This window comes from Phyllostomus discolor, chromosome 2 (assembly GCF_004126475.2).
Source record: "Phyllostomus discolor isolate MPI-MPIP mPhyDis1 chromosome 2, mPhyDis1.pri.v3, whole genome shotgun sequence".
Taxonomy (NCBI): domain Eukaryota; kingdom Metazoa; phylum Chordata; class Mammalia; order Chiroptera; family Phyllostomidae; genus Phyllostomus; species Phyllostomus discolor.
Genome location: NC_040904.2, coordinates 117,309,443 through 117,328,942, shown reverse-complemented (window position 1 = coordinate 117,328,942; position 19,500 = coordinate 117,309,443).

Here is a 19,500-nt window from a genome sequence, read left to right as displayed (position 1 = left end):
ACAGCTCTAATTACTTATTTACTCAGCCAATGTCTATTGAGTGCCAGCCACTATTAGGCACCAGGACTGTGACAAGGCAAAACCTCTGTCTTCATGTTGAAGGAGGTAGACTATACATGCATCCCTGTAGGTTATATATGCCACAGATGTGCAATTGAGAAAAACAAACTAGTGGAAGGGGACTAGGACTTGCCAGGGGCAATGAAAATTGCTATTTAGTATTGGGTGCTCAAGTAGGGCCTCTCTGTCAAGGGACCTGAAGGAAACAGAGAAGCAGGACAGTGTCTTAGGGAAAGTTGTCCAGTGAGAGAGAAGGGTCAGACACCAGAATCAAGGAGACAGCAAGAGGGATGAAGCCAAAGAGGGGCAGGCAGTACAGATGGAATCATGATAGCTGTGTTGCAATGTCCAGCACCTGTTCTGCTTTCTGGGGGACCTGAGTACTTCTACTTTCCACTGAGAACCTTAAAGAGCTGGGAAAAGATCCTACTTCTGACACAGCATTAGTATTAATATGGTCTGAGCTTGAGTTAGCTTCCTGTTAGCCTCATCACCTTTCCTCATTTTCAATTAAAAGACCACCAATGTGAGTATGTAATAATAGAATTGACATATAAACACATTTGCACTGAAAAGTAAATACAGAAGCATATAAAGTTAACAGTGGGAGTCCCATTCCTCAACTCTGAAGTGTTAGCATGAACGTCCCGGTGTGTATCCTTCCAGTCTTTTCTGTGCCATAGGTGCTTATACACACACATGCACACTCACACAGAACCATGATGGTTTGCATCCTCACATGTTTTTCTGTGGTGTTTCCCATTTAGTAATATGCCCTGGAGATCTTTCTGGTCAGTATGGATAGCTCTGACTTGCTCTTTTTAACAGACGTATATGTAACCATCTCCTCATTAGTGAGCAGTTTCATCATCTCCAGTTTTCACAGTTATCACCCTGCCTGTCTCTCCATTAAGCCAGACTTTTTCCCTCTGTCCTGCATGTCCCATGACATTTTCCAACTTAATTCAGGGCTTTACGTTTCCCTGTTGGATTTCATTGCTGATTTGGGCTCATCCCTCTGGCCCACCCAGATCTTTCTATGCCCCGTATTCAGTCCATTAGCAATTCCTTCCAACTTTATGTCTCCTGTCAGTTGAAATAGCCTGCATCCCATAAAGTCACTGAAGCCAATAAAAATGCTGATGATGGAATGTCAACAAGGATTGCCTTGGAGCACCCATGCATTTGCCAACATGGTATGAGTTGGAGTTTTGAGGTTAAATACACTTAACTGCAACTAGTTCACAAGTTTTCAGCAAAAGCCCAGAGTCCAGACTAGAACCCACAAAGATGGGGAAGTTGCTGGCTGCTGCCACCTGCTGTCATGAAGGGTCATTGCAGGGCACTGCCTCCTTCCAGGCCCCTGGGGCTCCCTCAGGATGGCAGGGACCAGCCAGCATCAACCTCCTTAGGACCTCCTGCACCAGCACAGACACACACCCCCCTCTGTAAATCCTCACTGTTTCCATTGCTCTGGAGTTTGTATTTCCAATTTGTAGCCATCTAGCCATTATTGACTTGCTGGGTAACCATGAAAATGAAAAACAAAAACACACATAAACCTACACTACTCCCTCTCAAAGTGGTATATGAGCAATATTAGCAAACTCCTACAATCCCATGGCTATAGTGAGTGGCTTGTCACAAGGCTCTTAGGTAGGTTTTTCCTCAGGTTTAAGTAGTCTGTTACCTGGATTTTGGAATCTCACCACCTAGGCCTGTAAATACCACAGTACGATGATTTCTTAGTCATTACTCACCCGTAGGGGGATTACATAATTTAAAAAGTATTTTAAATCATCATCTCATTATTAACACATCAACTCTTTAAAGAGTCAGTGTTATTTGGGTTTGCTTCTATTGTTGAGGGTGGGCGGGAATCACCCAATATATTCCATTCAAAATTTTCAGGCTCCTTATTTATTGTGATACCTACTTTTCCAAACCAAAAATATAGGTTTAGGGCAATTTTAAATCATGATAACTCAAGAAATCGTGACTTTTCCCATTTTCCCTACTTTTTAGTCACAACGGCTAAAGGTGGAAACAACCCAAATGTCCATTGATGGATGAAGGGATAAACAAAATGTGGTCTCTATGTACAATGGAATATTCAGCCTTAGAAAGGTAAGGAAATCATGTCATGTGTTACAACATAGATGAGACTTGAGGACATTTTACTCCGTGAAATAAGCCAGTCACAAAAGGACTGATACTGTAGGATTCCACTTATATGAGCAGTCAGATTCATAGGGACAGAAAGTAGATGGTGGGTGCTGAGGATTGGGAGGGGCAGGGGATGGAGAATTAGCGTTCAATGGCTACAATTTCAGTTTGGGAAAAAAACAAGTTCTGGAGATGGATACAATAATGTGAATGTACTTGGAAATGTACATTTAAAATTAGTTAACATGATAAACTTAATGTTACATATATTTTACCATAATTTTTAAAGGGAAAAAAGAAAAAGATCTCTTTTCTCAACATGGAAGATGCTGACTGATCACAAACATGTTAAAAGTATTCTGGACTCAAGCATACATCAAACACTGTTCATGTCTCCATCCTCTTTTATTACAGCTATAATGCACCAAAATAAATCCCTGGGCCTATATATATTGGCCATAAACAGTAAACTAATCAGGCAGGTCTGAGCACTCAGCTGTCTTTCCCTGCCCTGTGAGAAAGAGTCACGTTCAAGTCTGGTCAAGTCTAGGGAAGAAGTATTAGAAAATCACTTTGCCTCAATTCTGGTGGTACACTAGAAGTGATCTTTTCTAATCTCAACAATATTTAGAGTGTTTTCTGTAGTCCTTATCAGATAGGAAAAAGGGAAAAAAAGGACACAGTTCTCTGTGTAGCCCCAAACCATGATATTCCCTGTACTTTACCCTAAACCCACTTAGCATAACCTCGGATCACCCAACTGACAAGCCCCAGCTGTGGACAGGGACTCTGGGGCCAGGACGAAGGCCAGATTTTCCTGGCACACAAGACCCATTTGAAGGCAGGAAGATGGTGACAGCTGGCAGTCGGTCGCTGTTTGTATATGGAAGCACTTCTCGGCTGAGTGAGGCCCGAGAGCGTCCAGAGGAAGCTAGCTTTTCTTTTGAGTAGCAGGGACATAGGGACAGGGACACAGTTTCCCACAGGAGCCGCTCTCCCAGGGCTCCCTTTCCCGAGTGCTGTGGCTCCTTCCTTCTCTGCAGTTCCCTCTCCTCCCCTCCTCCTTCAAATTCCCTTCTTCCCCTGGGTAGGACACCTCCCCTGCTGCCAGCTCTCAGGTTTGCCGAGAAGATTCAAAATTTCCTGAGCTGACCTCACATGGCACAAACTATTCACTGTGGAATGAATACTAAAACAGTGTCTACTTTAGTTTCTTTCATGAGAATTAGGATTCTCAAGATAAAAGATCCCAAAGCATGTTTTTCTTAAAAACAAAAACATGAAAAACCACTCAGACCTATTTTCAGAGAAGCACAGCTCTGCCTCCAGAAATCTGGGGTGGCAGCCTCTGAGCCCTCTTAAAATTGATAGTGTGATCCAACCAGAGGATGTATTTAAAGCCTGGGATGGATAAAAGGATACATAGATCTTCTGTCATTAGCTATGTCATTAACGATGCCACTGCCCAGACTGGTATTGCCCCTTGGGAAGACTACAGAGGTTATTATCAAGCTGCAATTTAAAAATATATCATTAATATGAATGCTCATATCTACTCTTTGAAAGCTTCTTTACAACTTCTACCTGGCATCTTTACCTCTGAGAGCTCATATAAGTCTTACACAACCCTTTGAATTTGCTGAAATTATTTCAGGTTCACAGATAAAGAAACTAAATTCAGAGACATTAACAGACTTGTCCCACAGTTATTTTCATTATTATACAACTTATAAAAATAACCAATATTGCATAACTTTGTAAGTATCCAGGCTAATTTTAAAAGATATCAATATGAGACAGTGTTTTACAGAGCAGCTGGCACAGAGGTGGCCTCAGTAGATTCTATTGTCCCTTCTCCAAGCACATCCTGTCATCTCTACAAGGCTATTAAAACAGGAGTGATCTTCTCTAAGTCACAGATGAGCAAACTAGGCTTAAAAGACCCAGAAAGCTCCATTGAAGTGATACAGCTAACCATTGAAGTGATACAGCTAACAAGTAGCCACATCAGGGTTTGAAAGACCTCAGCCTTTTGTGAGGTTGAAATGCATAATTTGACTTGAATATGTGCCCAAGAGAGCTTTCATGTAACAGGTTAATTATTTTAAACTTCCCTAGTATTTCAATAACTGGCATTCACATAAGTACACTCTCTGTTTTTAAAAATGTTGCAGGACCAGTGACTTGAACTAGAGCTCGTTTGAGAGGGAAGTATTTTCCAAAAACCTCCCCATTGCAGGGTCAAGACATGTGTTTGAATATGAAATGCTTATGCCAAGACAAATAGAAGGAAGATGATCTTCTACCAGGGCAGGGAGGGGCCCTGTGTTGTGAGCTCTGCAAAAAGGAGACCGAGCTGTGCTTCTTAAATCCCCCTGGCATCTGGGGTGCGCCCTCACTTTCCATCTCAGGCTGGTGATTCACCATGTGGATGGGATGGGATTAATGGAGATAATGGGTGTTGGAGGAAGTGGCAGTGACTCAGCAAGCGTTTTTCCTTCATTGAGTCAGTCCCAACACAGCCAAGACCGGATGGACTGGTAAAAGGGAGTGGGTCCTCGTCCTCGACCACCAGCAAAAAAGCAGACCAGTCCCCAGTGAGGAAGGAATGACAGGTTGCTGCCTTGAACTTGACATAAGAGTGACTGGGGAAGCTAAGGTGACCGTGCCCAGGCCCTGGGCAGACGGCAGGCATAAGACGCTCCAATCCCTGCAGACAGAGATCAGCCACTAGGCCCTGACCTGCAGGGCTGGACAAGACAACCAGGTTCCAGGCCATTCGGATCCAGGTCAGAAAGAGGCCAGGCTAGAGGCCATGAGGAACTCTCTGGAAACCCAAACCTCTCATCAACAACATTTTGGTTGTGGTCTCAGGAGGCAGCAGAGCACCCCGGGCCCACATCCTAGCAGCCGGAGAATGGGAGATGCAGGCATCTCCAACCCTAAGTTCTGGAAAGGATTGTTCCTACCTCCTTCCCGTTTGCTTGCTCAACCCCATCCTGGGTGGCAACAGGTGCCAATTCTCCATGAAATGCCTAAAACAAGGTGAGCACTCCCACAAGGGTGCTGCTGGGGAAAGCTTACATTCAGATAAAAAGTGAGACGGCGATTCTCACACAGCAGAAGACAGTCCAGGTGGGCCTTGCTGCTGCACTCATGTTCCCACCAGGGTGCTCCTGCCTGAGTGGGACCTCAAGGTGCTCCTTGCTCCTCCCTTCCTCCCTCTGTCCTTTCCTCCTTATTGCTCCCCTCCTGGCCTCTCCTTCATCCCCCCTTTCCATGAGAGGACAGATCTCACTCACCTATGAGTTTGGGAGATGGTATTGGCCCAAGAGCTGAGTGCCCTCTGGTCCCTCCAGTGTGGCTCTGGCCTGCCCTGTTCCGGGGGTGGGGGGGTGTCCATTGATTGGTCAGGCTGCATCCCTGCAGTAGAGGTCAGCAGGCAGTGAGCAGGCAGCTAATCCATCAATTTTGTAAAGAGGCATCAAAAGCCACTTTATCTTGCCTCTATAAAGCTAACATATGATTTCCATCTGCCCATCCTGTATCTTCTCATTTTGTTCTGAACTTGGGAGGAAGCCCCCACGGAGCCCTAGTAAAGACCTATGATTAAGTGCAAGTTTGTGAAAACCCAGTGACTGTTGGATCTGTGTCCACAGAACAAAGGCAGGAGTGGTTCACTCTGCCTCAGGAAGTTGGGGTGAAGACATTCCAACAAAGCCTGGACACAGCCTGGCTGAGAAGAAATAGAACTTCACTAGGCAGAGGTGGGACAGTGAGGCATGCTGGACCAGAGTGACAGCATGAGCTGAGTGACTCTCCCAGTGTGCCATGTGAGTGCCTTCTGGAACTCGGTGCCAGACAGACCCTCTTCATGGGCCATGGGTCCTTCCTTCATGGGGACCATATACCCCCTCATCAAGACTTCCCTCAAAGATCCTCTTACTTCCCACACCCTTGCCCAGAACCAGGGCTAACCCTCTCTAGCTGAAGTCTATAGCCACCCTCTTCTGTTACCCACTATGGCCATGAAGGACCCCCTAGGTTTTCCTCATTGTCTTTATTCATCCAAGCTCGAGTCCCATCATTTCTGGAAGACTCTGAGTCTTCCTGTCCAGTTGACCCTGACCATCACCTCAGGAGGATCCAGTGTGGTTGGATGATCTCCCCGATGTCACAGGAAGTAGATGTCTCATGACCTCTGCCCGCCCTCATGGGTCACGGTCACAGTAGAGTGTGCTCCCTCTGCTGCTGCCCAGAGGCTCCTCTCTGTTTAGCACTTGCTCTGTTCAGGGGATTCCTGGCCAAAGAGTCATGGATACACACACTGCATTCTTTCAATCTTCAAAGCAAAGAATAGGTCAGTTTTCAAAGCCACTGTGAGAAGCTGAGTTTCTAAGACAAAGAATCAAGCACAGAGCTTTTCAGGAAACTCCTTTCATTTCCTAAGTCAGATACACAGTATCTGGGAGAGTCAAGTTCAAAGAGACAGAAGGTATCATGGTGGCCACCAGAGGCTAGGGAAGTAGTTAGGGGTGACCCTCATGATTTCTCAGCCCTTTAATGGTCACCCACTTAGAGGGCCCCAGAGCCACCTCTACAACCCACTCTGGAGGCTGGTCAGTAAGGGTCGGTCCAAGCCAAGTGCTAGGGAAACTGTCAGGTGTGTTCTTCTCTGGCTCATCTCTGACAGTACTTTCACTCTGTCACCATTTCCATCTCTCAGGTTGAGACAAGTGACCATCCTTCAATCTCTCATGGAGACATTCTACTTGTGACGTTTGTGGCTGTTGTCAGCACCTGAAAGAAAGCATGGGACCTGCTCCATCCCTTATGATTACTTACACAGGGTCGTCTGGGAATGCAACAGCCTACTCTGGGCCATTCTAGTTTCTCCTGACAGCATTCCTCCTTGCTCACTGTCCTCAAATGCTGATATCCCCACAGGGCCCAGAGCTCAGTCCACGTGACTTCACCACTGCCACTCACTTAGATCTCCTCACCCACCTCAGAGACTCTCAGTCTCCCTGCCCACGCCCTTCCCAGCTTCACCCTTTCCCACCCAGTCCTCATGGCCAGCTCCTCAATCCCTGGCTTCACTGGCCTTCAGACACACCTCACACACGATCTCCAGTGCTGGTTGGCTCACCTGGGTTCTCTCTTCATCCGCTCCTGCCAGGGAAAAGTGCCCATCTTTGCGTGTCACCTGCAGTCCAAACTGGGACTGCCAGTCTGTTCTGTTATCCAAGGCTTTGCACATCTGGTCCAAGTCCACAATGCCAAATTCACTTTTTATTCCTTCCCTAGTGAAATCCTCCAGGCAAGCCCAAATGGTCTCTTCCTGGACCTGTGCACACATCCCATTATCTTTTTAAAATATTTTTATTTATTTTATTTTTAGGGAGGGAGGGAGGGAGAGAGAGAGAGAGAGAGAGAGAAACATCCATGTGCGGTTGCTGGGGGTTATGGCCTGCAACCCAGGAATGTACCCTGGCTGGGAATCGAACCTGGGACACTTTGGTTCCCAGCCCGTGCTCAATCCACTGAGCTACGCCAGCCAGGGCTTCCCATTATCTTTTTAAAAATTGTTATAAAATATACCTAAGATAAAATTTACCATTTAAATGCCTGGTTCAGTGACATTACATACATTCATATTGTTGTACCATCATTGCCTCTGCCCATCCCCAGACCTCTTTTCCTCTTGCAAAACTGAAACTGTCCTCATTAAACACTAACTCCCAATTCCCTCTCCCCCAGCCTCTGGCAACCACCATTATACATTAAAAGAAATGGCCCTATGAGTTTAATTACTCTCAGAACCTCATTTAAGTGGAATCATACAATTCCTGTCCTTTGTGAGTGGCATATTTCACTAAGCACAATGTCCTCGAAGTTCACCCATGATGCAGCATATATATGCATTTCCTTCTGTTTAAGGCTGAATATGTACAAGGTCTGTCCAGAAAAGTATCCAGCCATGTAATATGAAAAAAGAGACTTATTGAAGAAGATACAAGAGACATTGTACATAGGACAATGACGCCTGAGTTCCCTTCAAAGTAGGCAACTTGGGACCTCACAGAGTTCTACCATTCACCACCAGCTGCTTGCCGTATTGTTCTTAATTTCATTGATGGTCTGAAATCTCTTCCCTTTCAAAGGTGTTTTAGTTTTGTAAAAAGCCAGAAGTTGCAGGGTGCCACATCTGGGCTGCAGTGGGGCTAAATCACCTGGGTGATTTGATGTTTCACAAAAAAACTTTGCAATATGTGATGCATGAGCAGGGAGCAGGGGTGTTGTTGTGATGAAGCTGCCAATTACCAGTTGCCCATAGCTGCGGCCATTTTTTATCATATTGCATCTCGCAACCAATAAAGAACATTAAGGTAGTACTCCTTATTAAGTGTTTGGCCTGCAGGGTCATACTTGTGATGGACAACATCTTCCCAATCAAAAAACAGTTAACATGCTCTTGATCTTGCTGTGACATTGCCACACCTTCTCCGGGCATGGAGAACCAGGTGATTTCCATTGGGATAACTTGGCTTTTGTTTCCAGATCAGTAGACCTATGATTCATCTTGGGTTATGGCCTTCTTGAGGAAATCTGGTTCATTGGTAGTGGTTTGAATCAAGTCATTAGCAATTGCAGCACAATGTTCCTTTTGCTCTGGTAGCAGAAGCCACGGAACAAATTTTGCCATGACACATTTCTTGCCAAGATTCTGTGTCAAAATCTTGGACACAGTAGTGGAATCCCCAGATCAGCTTCTAGTTCTCATACTGTCTGTCACTGGTCTTGATCTTTGTAGACTGTAGCTCATACACATTCTACAGTCTCAGGTACTCTGCTTGTTGTAGGCCTTCCAGAGTGTTGATCACTTTCAACATATTCTTAACCATCTTTGAAGCATTTGTGCCACATTTTTATTTGCACTACACTCAATGCATCATCTCCAAAAGCCTCTGAATCATCTGAATAGTTATCTTAATGCAAAATTTGATTCAGGTTCATTGCTCTATTAGCTCAGTCCTTTTGAATGTGATGGCCACATGATACACATGCTTACTCAATGGCATCTATCACCCCCACTAACTTATACAGTGAAGTTATCATCTGCATGCACATTCCAGTTCACTCTCCTCAGATGCCAGGTTACATTGATGTGGCACAGATTGTTCTTATTATATTAGCAGTGGCTGAACTTTTTCCAGACAGATTCCCATATGTATAGACCACATTTTACTTAACCATTTATCTGTCAGTGACATTTGGGTTGTTTTCACATTTTAGCTACTGTGTATAATGCTATAAATATGGCTCTACAAATATCTCTTGGAAACTCTGCTTTCAATTCTTTTGAGTAGATACACAGAAGTGAAATTTTGAAGTAATACAATAACTCTATATTTAATGTTTTGAAGAAACTCCATATTATTTTCCATAGTGGCTGTACCATTTTGCCAAACAATAGCATACAGCATTTCAATTTATCCCACACCCTCTGTAATACTTACTGTTTTCCATTTGTTTTTAGAGTAGCCACCCTAAAGATTTTCAATGGTAGCTCTCTGTATTTTTTATTTCCTTAATGACTAGTGATGTTGAGAATCTTCAACATTTATTAGCCATTTATATATCTTTTTTGGAAAAATGTCTGTTCAAATTCTTCCTTCTGTTTGAACTGGATTGGTTTGTTGATGTTGTTTTTAGGTGTTCTCTATATATTCTGGACAGTAATCTATTATCAGATATATTAATTTCAAATATTTTCTCCCATTCTGTAGGTTGCCTTTTTACTTCATTTTTTAAAATATATTTTATTGACTATGCTGTTACAGTTGTCCTATTTCCCCCCTTTATTCCCCTCTGCCCTGCGTACCCCTTCCCACCCACATTCCCCACCTTTAGTTCATGTCCGTGGGTCATATATATAAGTTCTTTGGCTTCTATATTTCCTATACTGTTCTTAACCTTCTCTTGTCCATTTTCTACCTATCATTTATGCTACTTATTCTCTGTATCTTTTCCCCCTCCCTCCCCTTCTCACTCCCCCACTGATAACCCTCCATGTGAGCTCCATTTCTGTGATTCTGACCCTGTTCTAGTTGTTTCCTTAGTTCATTTTTGCTTTTGTTTTTGTTTTAGGTTTGGTTGTTAATAATCATGAGTTTGTTGTCATTTTACTGTTCATATTTTTTACTTTCTTTTTCTTAAATAAGTCCCTTTAACATTTCATATAATAAGGGCTTGGTGATGACACACTCCTTTAATTTGATCTTATCTGAGAAACACTTTATCTGCCCTTCCATTCTAAATGATAGCTTTGCTGGATAGAGTAATATTGGCTGTAGGTCCTTGCCTTTCATGACTTTGAATACTTCTTTCCAGCCCCTTCTTGCCTGCAAGGTTTCTGTTGAAAAATCAGCTGACAGTCTCATGGGCACCCCTTTGTAGGCACCCTCTTCTTTTCTCTTGCTGCTTTTAAGGTTCTCTTTTTTTTTTTTTTCCTTTTTTTAAAATATATTTTATTGATTATGCTTTTACAGTTGTCTCACTTCCCCCCCTCTCTCCCCTCCACCCTGTACCCCCCTCCCACCCACATTTCCCCCTTTAGTACATGTCCATGTGTCATACTTATGAGTTCTTTAGTTTCTACATTTCCCATACTATTCTTGCCCTCCCCCTATCTATTTTCAACCTACATTCTGTGCCACTTATTCTCTATACCTTTTCCCTCTCTCTCCTCCTCCCACCCCCTGCTGCTAACCCTCCATGTGCCCTCCATTTCTGTGGTTCTGTTCCTGTTCTAATTGTTTACTTCGTTTCTTTTGGTTTTGCTTTAGGTGTGGTTGTTGATATTTGTGAGTTTGCTGTCCTTTTACTATACATGTCTTTTCTTTATCTTCTTTTCTTAGATAAGTCCCTTTAGCATTTCATAAAATAAGGGCTTGGTGATGATGAACTCCTTTAACTTGACCTTATCTGAGAAGCACTTTATCTGTCCTTCCATTCTAAATGAGAGCTTTGCTGGATAGAGCAATCTGGGATGTAGGTCCTTGTCTTTCATGACTTAGAATATTTCTTTCCAGCCCCTTCTTGCCTGTAAGGTCTCTTTGGAGAAATCAGCTGACAGTCTGATGGGAACTCCTTTGTAGGTTACTGTCCCCTTACCTCTTGCTGCCTCTAGGATTCTCTCCTTCGTTTTTACCTTGGCTAATGTAATTATGATGTGCCTTGGTGTGTTTCTTCTTGGGTCCAACTTCTTTGGGGCTCTCTGAGCTTCTTGGATTTCTTGGAAGACTGTTCCCTTTGCCAGATTGGGGAAGTTCTCCTTTATTATTTGTTCAAATACGTGCTCAATCTGTTGCTTTTCCCCTTCCGATTCTGGTACCCCTATAATTCGGATATTGGAACGTTTAAAGGTGTCTTGGATGCTCTTAATCTTTTCCTCAATTTTTTGAATTCTTATTTCATCATGCTTTCCTGCTTGGTTGATTCTATCTTCCTTCTGGTCCACTGTATTGTTTTGAGACTCAGATTCCTTCCTTTCACTATTGGCTCTCCTCCGCGTGTCTGCCTGCATCTGTTTTATGGTAATCTGCATTCTTTCATCTAAATTTCGTCCAAAATCCACCAGTTCCGTGAGCTTTCTGATCACCAGTGTTTTGAACTGCGCATCTGATAGATTGGCTAATTCTTGGTCGCTCAAAAGGATGAGTCCTGGGGGACTGATCTGCTCTGGTGAAAACATGGTTTTGTTTTTTTTTTTCCCCTGTCTCTCCTTTTTTTTTTTCGGTCTGGTTGCTCTTGTTACGGTGGGGGGCGGAGCCTTAGGTGCTCACCGGGGCTGGGCACCCCGTCGCTAGATTGTGACGTTATACGTGGGGGCGGGGCGGGAGCGGGAGCGGGGAGGGAGCAAACAATGGCGGTAGTTCCGTTCCCCTGGACTCAGACCCTTGTCTGGGCTTCCGGGCTGCGAGTTCTGCCCTGGTCCACAATCGCTGCCCCTCTGGGTCTGCCAGCCGCAGCTTGCGTACTCAGGGATCACCGCTGCCTTCTTACGCGCCCGATGGCTTTTGCGCCGATTTCGCGCCAAACCTTCCCCCAACCTCCGCGTGCCGCTGGCCCGAGCCAGCCCCGCGCCCGCCGGCTCGTCTTCTCCTACCAGTCCAGATGAATGCGTCTACTTCAACCTCTTGGCTGCCCGACTTCCATTCAGATAAATCCTCTGCCGGATCTGGGTGTTATTCTGATAGTAAACTATTGTTGTAAATTATTGGTTTTCTAATCTTGGTTGTACGAGGAGGTACGGTGCGTCCACCTATTCCTCCATCTTGCCAGAAGTGACCTAAGGTTCTCTTCTTATCTTTAATCCTGGGTAATATAATTATGTTGTGCCTTGGTATTCCTTTTTGGGTCCAACTTCTTTGGGACTCTCTAAGCTTCCTGGACTTCCTGGAAGTCTATTTCCTTTGCCAGATTGGGGCAGTTCTCCTTCATTATTTTTTCAAATAAGTTTTCAATTTCTTGCTCTTTGTCATCTCCTTCTGGCACCATGATTAGGATTATGGAATGTTTAAAGATGTCCTGGAGGTTCTTAAGCCTCTTCTCATTTTTTAAAATTTTTGTTTCTTTATTCTGCTCTGGTTGAATGTTCCTTTCTTCCTTCTGATACACACTGTTGATTTGAGTTCTGGTTTCCTTTCCGTCACTGTTGGTTTCCTGTACATTTTCCTTTATTTCACTTAGCGTAACCTTCATTTTTTCCTCTAATTTACGACCATATTCAACCAATTCTGTGAGCATCCTGATTACCAGTGTTTTGAATTGTGCATCTGATAGGTTGGCTACCTTTTCATCACTTAGTTGTATTTTTTCTGGAGCTTTGATCTGTTCTATCATTTGGGCCATTTTTTGGTCTCAGCATGCCTATTACATAGTAAGGAGCCTTAGGTATTCATAGCCTTAGGCATTCATAGCCTTAGGTATTCACCAGGGTGGGGCAACCCACATTGTTGTGTTGTCTCACTGTATGTGAGGGAGGGGTCCAAGAAGCAACAGTGCTGCTTGCTTCACCCTCTGTCAGTTTTTAGTCACTTCCCCTGCTATCCACAATCAAATTGGGCCCTTCTGGTGCTGATTCCTGGGTGGGTGGCTTTGTGTACATTCCAGGACCCTGTGGGTCTCTCCAACAAACTCTCCTGTGAGGCTGGGAGTTTCTCCTGCTGCCACCTCAACCCCCACAGGTGTTTTCAGTCAGAGGGTTCAAGGCTTTATTTCCCCCGCACTGGAACCCTGGGTTGCTCAGTCTGTTTTGCTCTCCACTTGTTCCTCCTGGTTTATCTGCACACAAATGTGGGTCTACCTAGTCTGCCAGCTGCTGCCTTGCTATGAGTCCTCTCTGCCTGGCTACCCATCTCTGCTCCTCCTACTGGTCTGGATGCATGTTTCTTCTTTAACTCGTTGGTTTTTGGACTTCCATACAGTTCAATTTTCTGTCAGTTCTGGTTGTTGTTATTTTTGTGTCTTTAAACTTGTTTTTGTCCTCTTTTGTTTGTGCAAGGAGGCACAGTGTGTCTACCTATGCTTCCATCTTGGCTGGAAGTCCCTCACTTTATTAATAGTGCCCTTTGGTGCACAAAAGTTTTAATTTTCATGAAATGTAATTTGTCTATTTTTTCCTTTGTTGCCTATAGCTTTTGTGTTATATCTAAGAAATTCTAGCCAAATTAAATGTCTTGAACATTTTTTCCTGTTTTCTTCTAAGAGTTTTATTGAGTTAGATCTTATGTTTAGGTTTTTGATGTATTTTGAGTTAATTTTTGTATGTGGTATTAGGTAAGGGTCCAACTTCATTTTTTTGCATGTGGATATCCAGTTTTCCCAGCTCCATTTGTTCAAAAGACTGTATTCTCTATGAATGGTCTTAGCTCCCTTGTCAAAAGTCATGTGACCATACATGTGAGGGATTATTTCTGAACCCTTTATCCTAGTCTGTTGGTCTCTCTGTCCTTATGCCAGCACCATACTGTTTTAATTACTATGACTTTATAACAAGTGTTGAAATCAGGTAAGTAGGAGTCCTCTGCTTTCTTCCTCCCTTTCAGGTTTGTTTTGTTGGAATTCCTTGAGATTCCACGTGAATTTTGGGATAGATTTTCACCCATTACCTTTGCTCTTTGTCTTTGCTACTGTTGTGTCCCTTGTCTAGGCCTTCCTTTCTAACAATCATGCAAATCATTCAAAATCCAGCTCAATTTCTCCCTGGCCATTCCCACGGTCATCTCCTAGACTAGTATTCAAGACAGCATCCGATGCCTTGTCCCACTCCTTACCTTCTCAGTCCTCAGCCTAAACATCACCTGACCTAAAGGAGGTCTTTCTATTAGTTTTTTCTTGTAACACCATGGAGATTTTTCCCCTTTAAAGCACTCACCATGATTAACAATTAAGTAATTTCTAAGTTAATTCATGTACATGCCAATTCTAAGACACATAGTTCTTTCACATTTTAACATTTCTGAATAGAGTTGTCTTACAGCTGATGACAGCTACTATCATACTCATACGTATCTCTTTACTTAAGATTAATTTCCATACAGATGTGTATGTATATTTGTGTGTTTACTTGTTCAACAATTGTCTCACTAGAATGTAAGTTTTAAGAGAGCAGTGGCCAACTCAGCCTGGCACCGTTGGCCTTGCCCAGTCTCTATGACATGGCTAGTGGACTTATCAGGTATTAGACAGATTAAGGAATCAGAAATTCCCCAAGGCAGCTAGTAAATTCCTCAAACTTCCACACAACAGTGCTACCTGGTCTGGACACTGCCTAAATAATATTCAACCCAGGTGACATCTCATACTGATTGGTCAGTGCTCTCTAATAGAAATAAAAGAATTAAATACACCTCATTCTTTTAGAGGAAAAAACAAAGTGAGTGGTGTTCAAGAACCCAATGGTTTGTGCTTTCTTTTCCTTGGCAAATACCATTGTCAAGAGAATGCTGTTTTCTGAGGTCTATCCACTCATAATCTTCCATTTTCACACTCTGCCTTGAAGATGTTACATGGGAATCATTTAAAAGTGATGCCATTTTTTTTCTTAAGACAGTTGATAATGATATCTGTTAAGAAAAGGACCCACTTCTATACTCTTGGTATGTGCTAACCACTTATAAGCATGCAGCCTCTGTATAGCAAATTAAATGAATCTTGAATAAGCAAGAAATCAAGTTTGTCCCCTGAGGAGACATTGAGTTCCTTGTCTGGGTTCAGCAAGTGAGAATGCAGAGAAGTTTGGGCCAGATGAGCACAGAGAAATTCTACAGCAAGTGCCCTGAAGATGACAAAAGGGGCCTTACAGAGAAGCAAAAAGAAGATGAGGGCACAGATTCACTTAATAAAAGCAAGCCTTTTCATTTTTGCTTGTTTATTCTCTGCCCAAACTAAAACACAAGGCTGTTTTGCAGTTGACTCTTTTAATTTGAGGAATTCACTATTTATATGTCTCTATTCATAGGAAATGGCTTTTGCAAAGGAGCGGAAATAACCATATCTACACCTGTGCTTCTCAAGCCATCTGCAGTGAGGGTTGTTCCCTCCCCCCAAATCTCTTGAGGAATGATACTTTTGTGACTGATACAATATAAATGTCACAGCAAAGACAAATTGTTATAAACATTTCCAAGTAATAGTAATGAGTATCATTTTTTTGAGCAGCAACTATGTATCAGGCACTGTTATTAGACTGTAGGAGACCCTTCTGCATGGCATGGACCCACGCCCATGGATAAGTTCTCCTGTGGGGAATCAGGCCTGCAATATGCCTAGGCTTCTTTGAGTCTTGCTCTTGCTAAAAAAACTCCCTCACCCTGAATTGAGGACATTTACTGCAAAGTAACTTCCTAAAATCTGTGCAAAACCTTCCAAGGATGAGTGTAACCAGTTCAAACACTTTTGCCTTTTCATTTGCAAATATCCATCTTCTGTGATGTGATTCGCATCATTGGTTCCTTTGTTTTCTGTAAAAGATAACCACCTAAAGCGAACTTGTGCATAGTAAATGAGGACCATCATGTAATGTGCTGAGAAACCCAATAAAGGCTGTCATGGCAAGGGCCAAGGCTTTTTCTCCCCTTGAGAGAAAAGCCATGCTGTCCCTTTTCCTCCACTGGACTCAGTAGTCCATGTGAATGTCTCATTTCATCCACAATGACGCAGACACTGTGGGCCGGTGTCTGCATCAGTAGACTATCCCACACACTGGGTCCCTTGATTTCTCATGAAAGCTATCCTATGTAGATTATCTGTTTTGTGCCATTTGGGGCACATGTAACTTCCCCAATGCTGGAGAGCTAGTGAGGGGCAGACCTATGATTTGAAATCAGACTTTTTCTTAATTGTTCTGAAAAATATAGTTATTACTGCAACTGATGGCAGGGACCTGTCAACAGGAATTAGTTAGGAGACTTGCCCTGAACTATCATTGCTCATTCCCACAGTTGGCGGGGGTGGGGAGAAAGAGGGGTAACAAGGATGTGGGGTAGGAATGGGGATGGACAACAATCACTGAGGAGGACTTACTTGCATGAGGGAAAGAAGAAACAAAATATTAGGCAAAAGTAAAATTTAAATGAGAGGATTGGGAAGGTAGGTTAGAAGAAAACATAGGCAGAAGAAGCCAAGAAGGAAAAGAATAGAAAACAAATCAAAAAAGGCAATCAAAGAACAAGACCTGCTTAATCCACACCACAAGCAGCAGTGCTAGGTGTCTCATGACCCTGTCTGTCGTACCACCTGTCCTTCCTTTAAGAACAAAGTTGTTTTAAGAAGATGGGTCAGGAGGTTAAAGGCTCACCCATTCCTCTTTTTCCCTCTCAGTCTCACTCTATGCCTGCTGGGAAGGAGCAAGTCTCAGAGAACCTGACGTCCCCCACAGGTGACACAACAACACACCATTCCTCTTCCTGTTACACATGATATAAGATAGCTTGAATGTCATTTCAACAAATTTCCAAAATCAACCAGGTCATCAAGCTGATTTTATTTAATGCTCTGACTCATGTACTAATATCAATCTTCAGTTATATGTAAACTCATCTTTCCCTGCCAGAAGGCCCTCTTCCATCACCTCTGCACAGATGCATTCCTGGCCACCCTTTCAGGGGAGTACCCTCCCCACCTCAGGTACCTTCACCACCTTACCCTGTGGGACTTCTAGTCGTGGGAACTACCACATCCTGAAGCTAGCCACTTTCTGACAACTTCACTGGGGTGTAGGCCATGGATTGAAGTAAAAGCCATTCTTCAGTAATCTATGTCAATAGGCAACCCTTTGGAGGACAAACAAAACAGGCTTAAACATTCTGACAAAAAAAAATACACATACACTGCCAGTTAAGAGCAAAGGCTTCAGAGTGGGCCCTTACTGGCACTTATGAGCTGTATGACCATGGGTTAATTAACCTTTTGGAGCTTTCCTTTCTTCATTGGACAATGAGGCCCTATGAATCTCACTGGGCTGCTGTGAAGACTAAATGAGCTAATGTGTGTAAAGTTCTTAGTCCCAGTGTCTGACACATAGTAAATTCATCCAATGGATTTGATTCTCCACTGAATCCTTCCTGTTAGCAAAATATTCCTGGGCCCTGCCATCATTTTTCCTCTTTTGTGTTTTTTAATACCCTTTTAAATGGGCCAGCCACCTTTTAAACCAGTGGTATGTCATTTAAATAACCTTGATTGGATTATATCCAAAACTAAAGACACTCCTTGAAATGTGGTCCATACAGCATAGTGGAGAGACCACCATGCTGTCTCATTGTGGGTGATGTCCTTCAGGGAGGCTGCCCCTGCTGACACAAGATGTTTTCTAACCTATTAACATATATGGATGTGCGCTATGATTTCCCTTAAGATTGATTTATTATCTTTGAGATTTTTTATAACAAAAAAAGGAGGAATTTATGCATATGTCTCTTAAAGGGTCCTTTTTTTGCGGGTGTAGTTTCATCATCATCTAGACTGAAGCAAGTTTGAGCCTCCTCAAATGGCATCAGAATTTGGGAAAGAGTGAATTTTGGACAACTGACCTGGGAAGAATACTGACACTGGCTCCAGGCCTGGGGGCCCATAGTTGTGAGAAAATGAGTGACTGCTCCATCTTGATACAGCCGAGAGCTATGCCCCAGCAGAGTGGGTTTCACAGATACAGGAGCTGGGAAGGCCATGCTTATAGTGAGTCACAAAGCACTCAGGGAGGGGCTGGTTTGGGTATCCTGGGGCTGAGGAGCAGGTAGAAAGTAAACCAGTATGCAAGTGAAGATGGATGATCTTTGCATTTGGCCAAATGTGACAGGAATGATGGCAAAATGGGCTGGACAGGCCTTAAGCATCTAAAGGGGTCTCAGTTACAAACCTGTGTACTCAGCTGGCAGAAAAGTCATATTCTAGGTGGCCAGGGGAAAGGTAACTGGCCCTAAGGTCTTTAGATGATAGTACAGTGCTCCCAGGAGACTGGAGTCCTTTGTGGACTGAGTACTGAGGAAGCTAGCTGAGCATGGAGGCTTGAGAGGGGCAGCCACATGCCAAGGCTGTCCAAGCTGCTGTGAAGGAGGCTGTGTTGGCACACACATGTACCAGTCCACCCAGGACAGCACACATCTAAACAAAGTGCAGAAAACACCCTGGATGTGAGGACCAGGAAGGCAGAGGAGTAGACACAGAAACAACCCCTGCAAAAGAAATCTCCCCAGAGGCAAATTTTGCCTTAATTGTACCATATATTCTCCTGTTTCTTTTCTTTGAGAATAGAATCTGTTTTCTACCAAAGAATTTCTTCATTTTGAAGTTACCTACCCTTTCCCTATCTTGGTTTCCCCAATTTTAATAGGTAAAATAACACATATCCCAGAAGATTATATAAGATAAAAAATACTCCTGCCAAAAGTAGGAAATGACAGCACCAGCATTCCAGAAACTGTCACAATGATGGGATGGCCTATGTCCCAGATTTGCAAGCAACCCGGTGACTTAACATTGCTAATGGTGTTCCTTTTTAGATGTTACCAAGAGTTTTTCAAATTTAGAGACAACTAAGTTCTAGTACGCAAAAAGTACTAGACTTATAGTCCAAAGACTTGGACTTGTGGGCTATTTTCTAGCCATGGAAAGCATTTGCACAATGTTTCACCTCTCTACAGCTCAGTTCCTTCCTTTGTGGAACAGGAGATACATCTGCTATTCTCTCCTTAGATATTTATTATG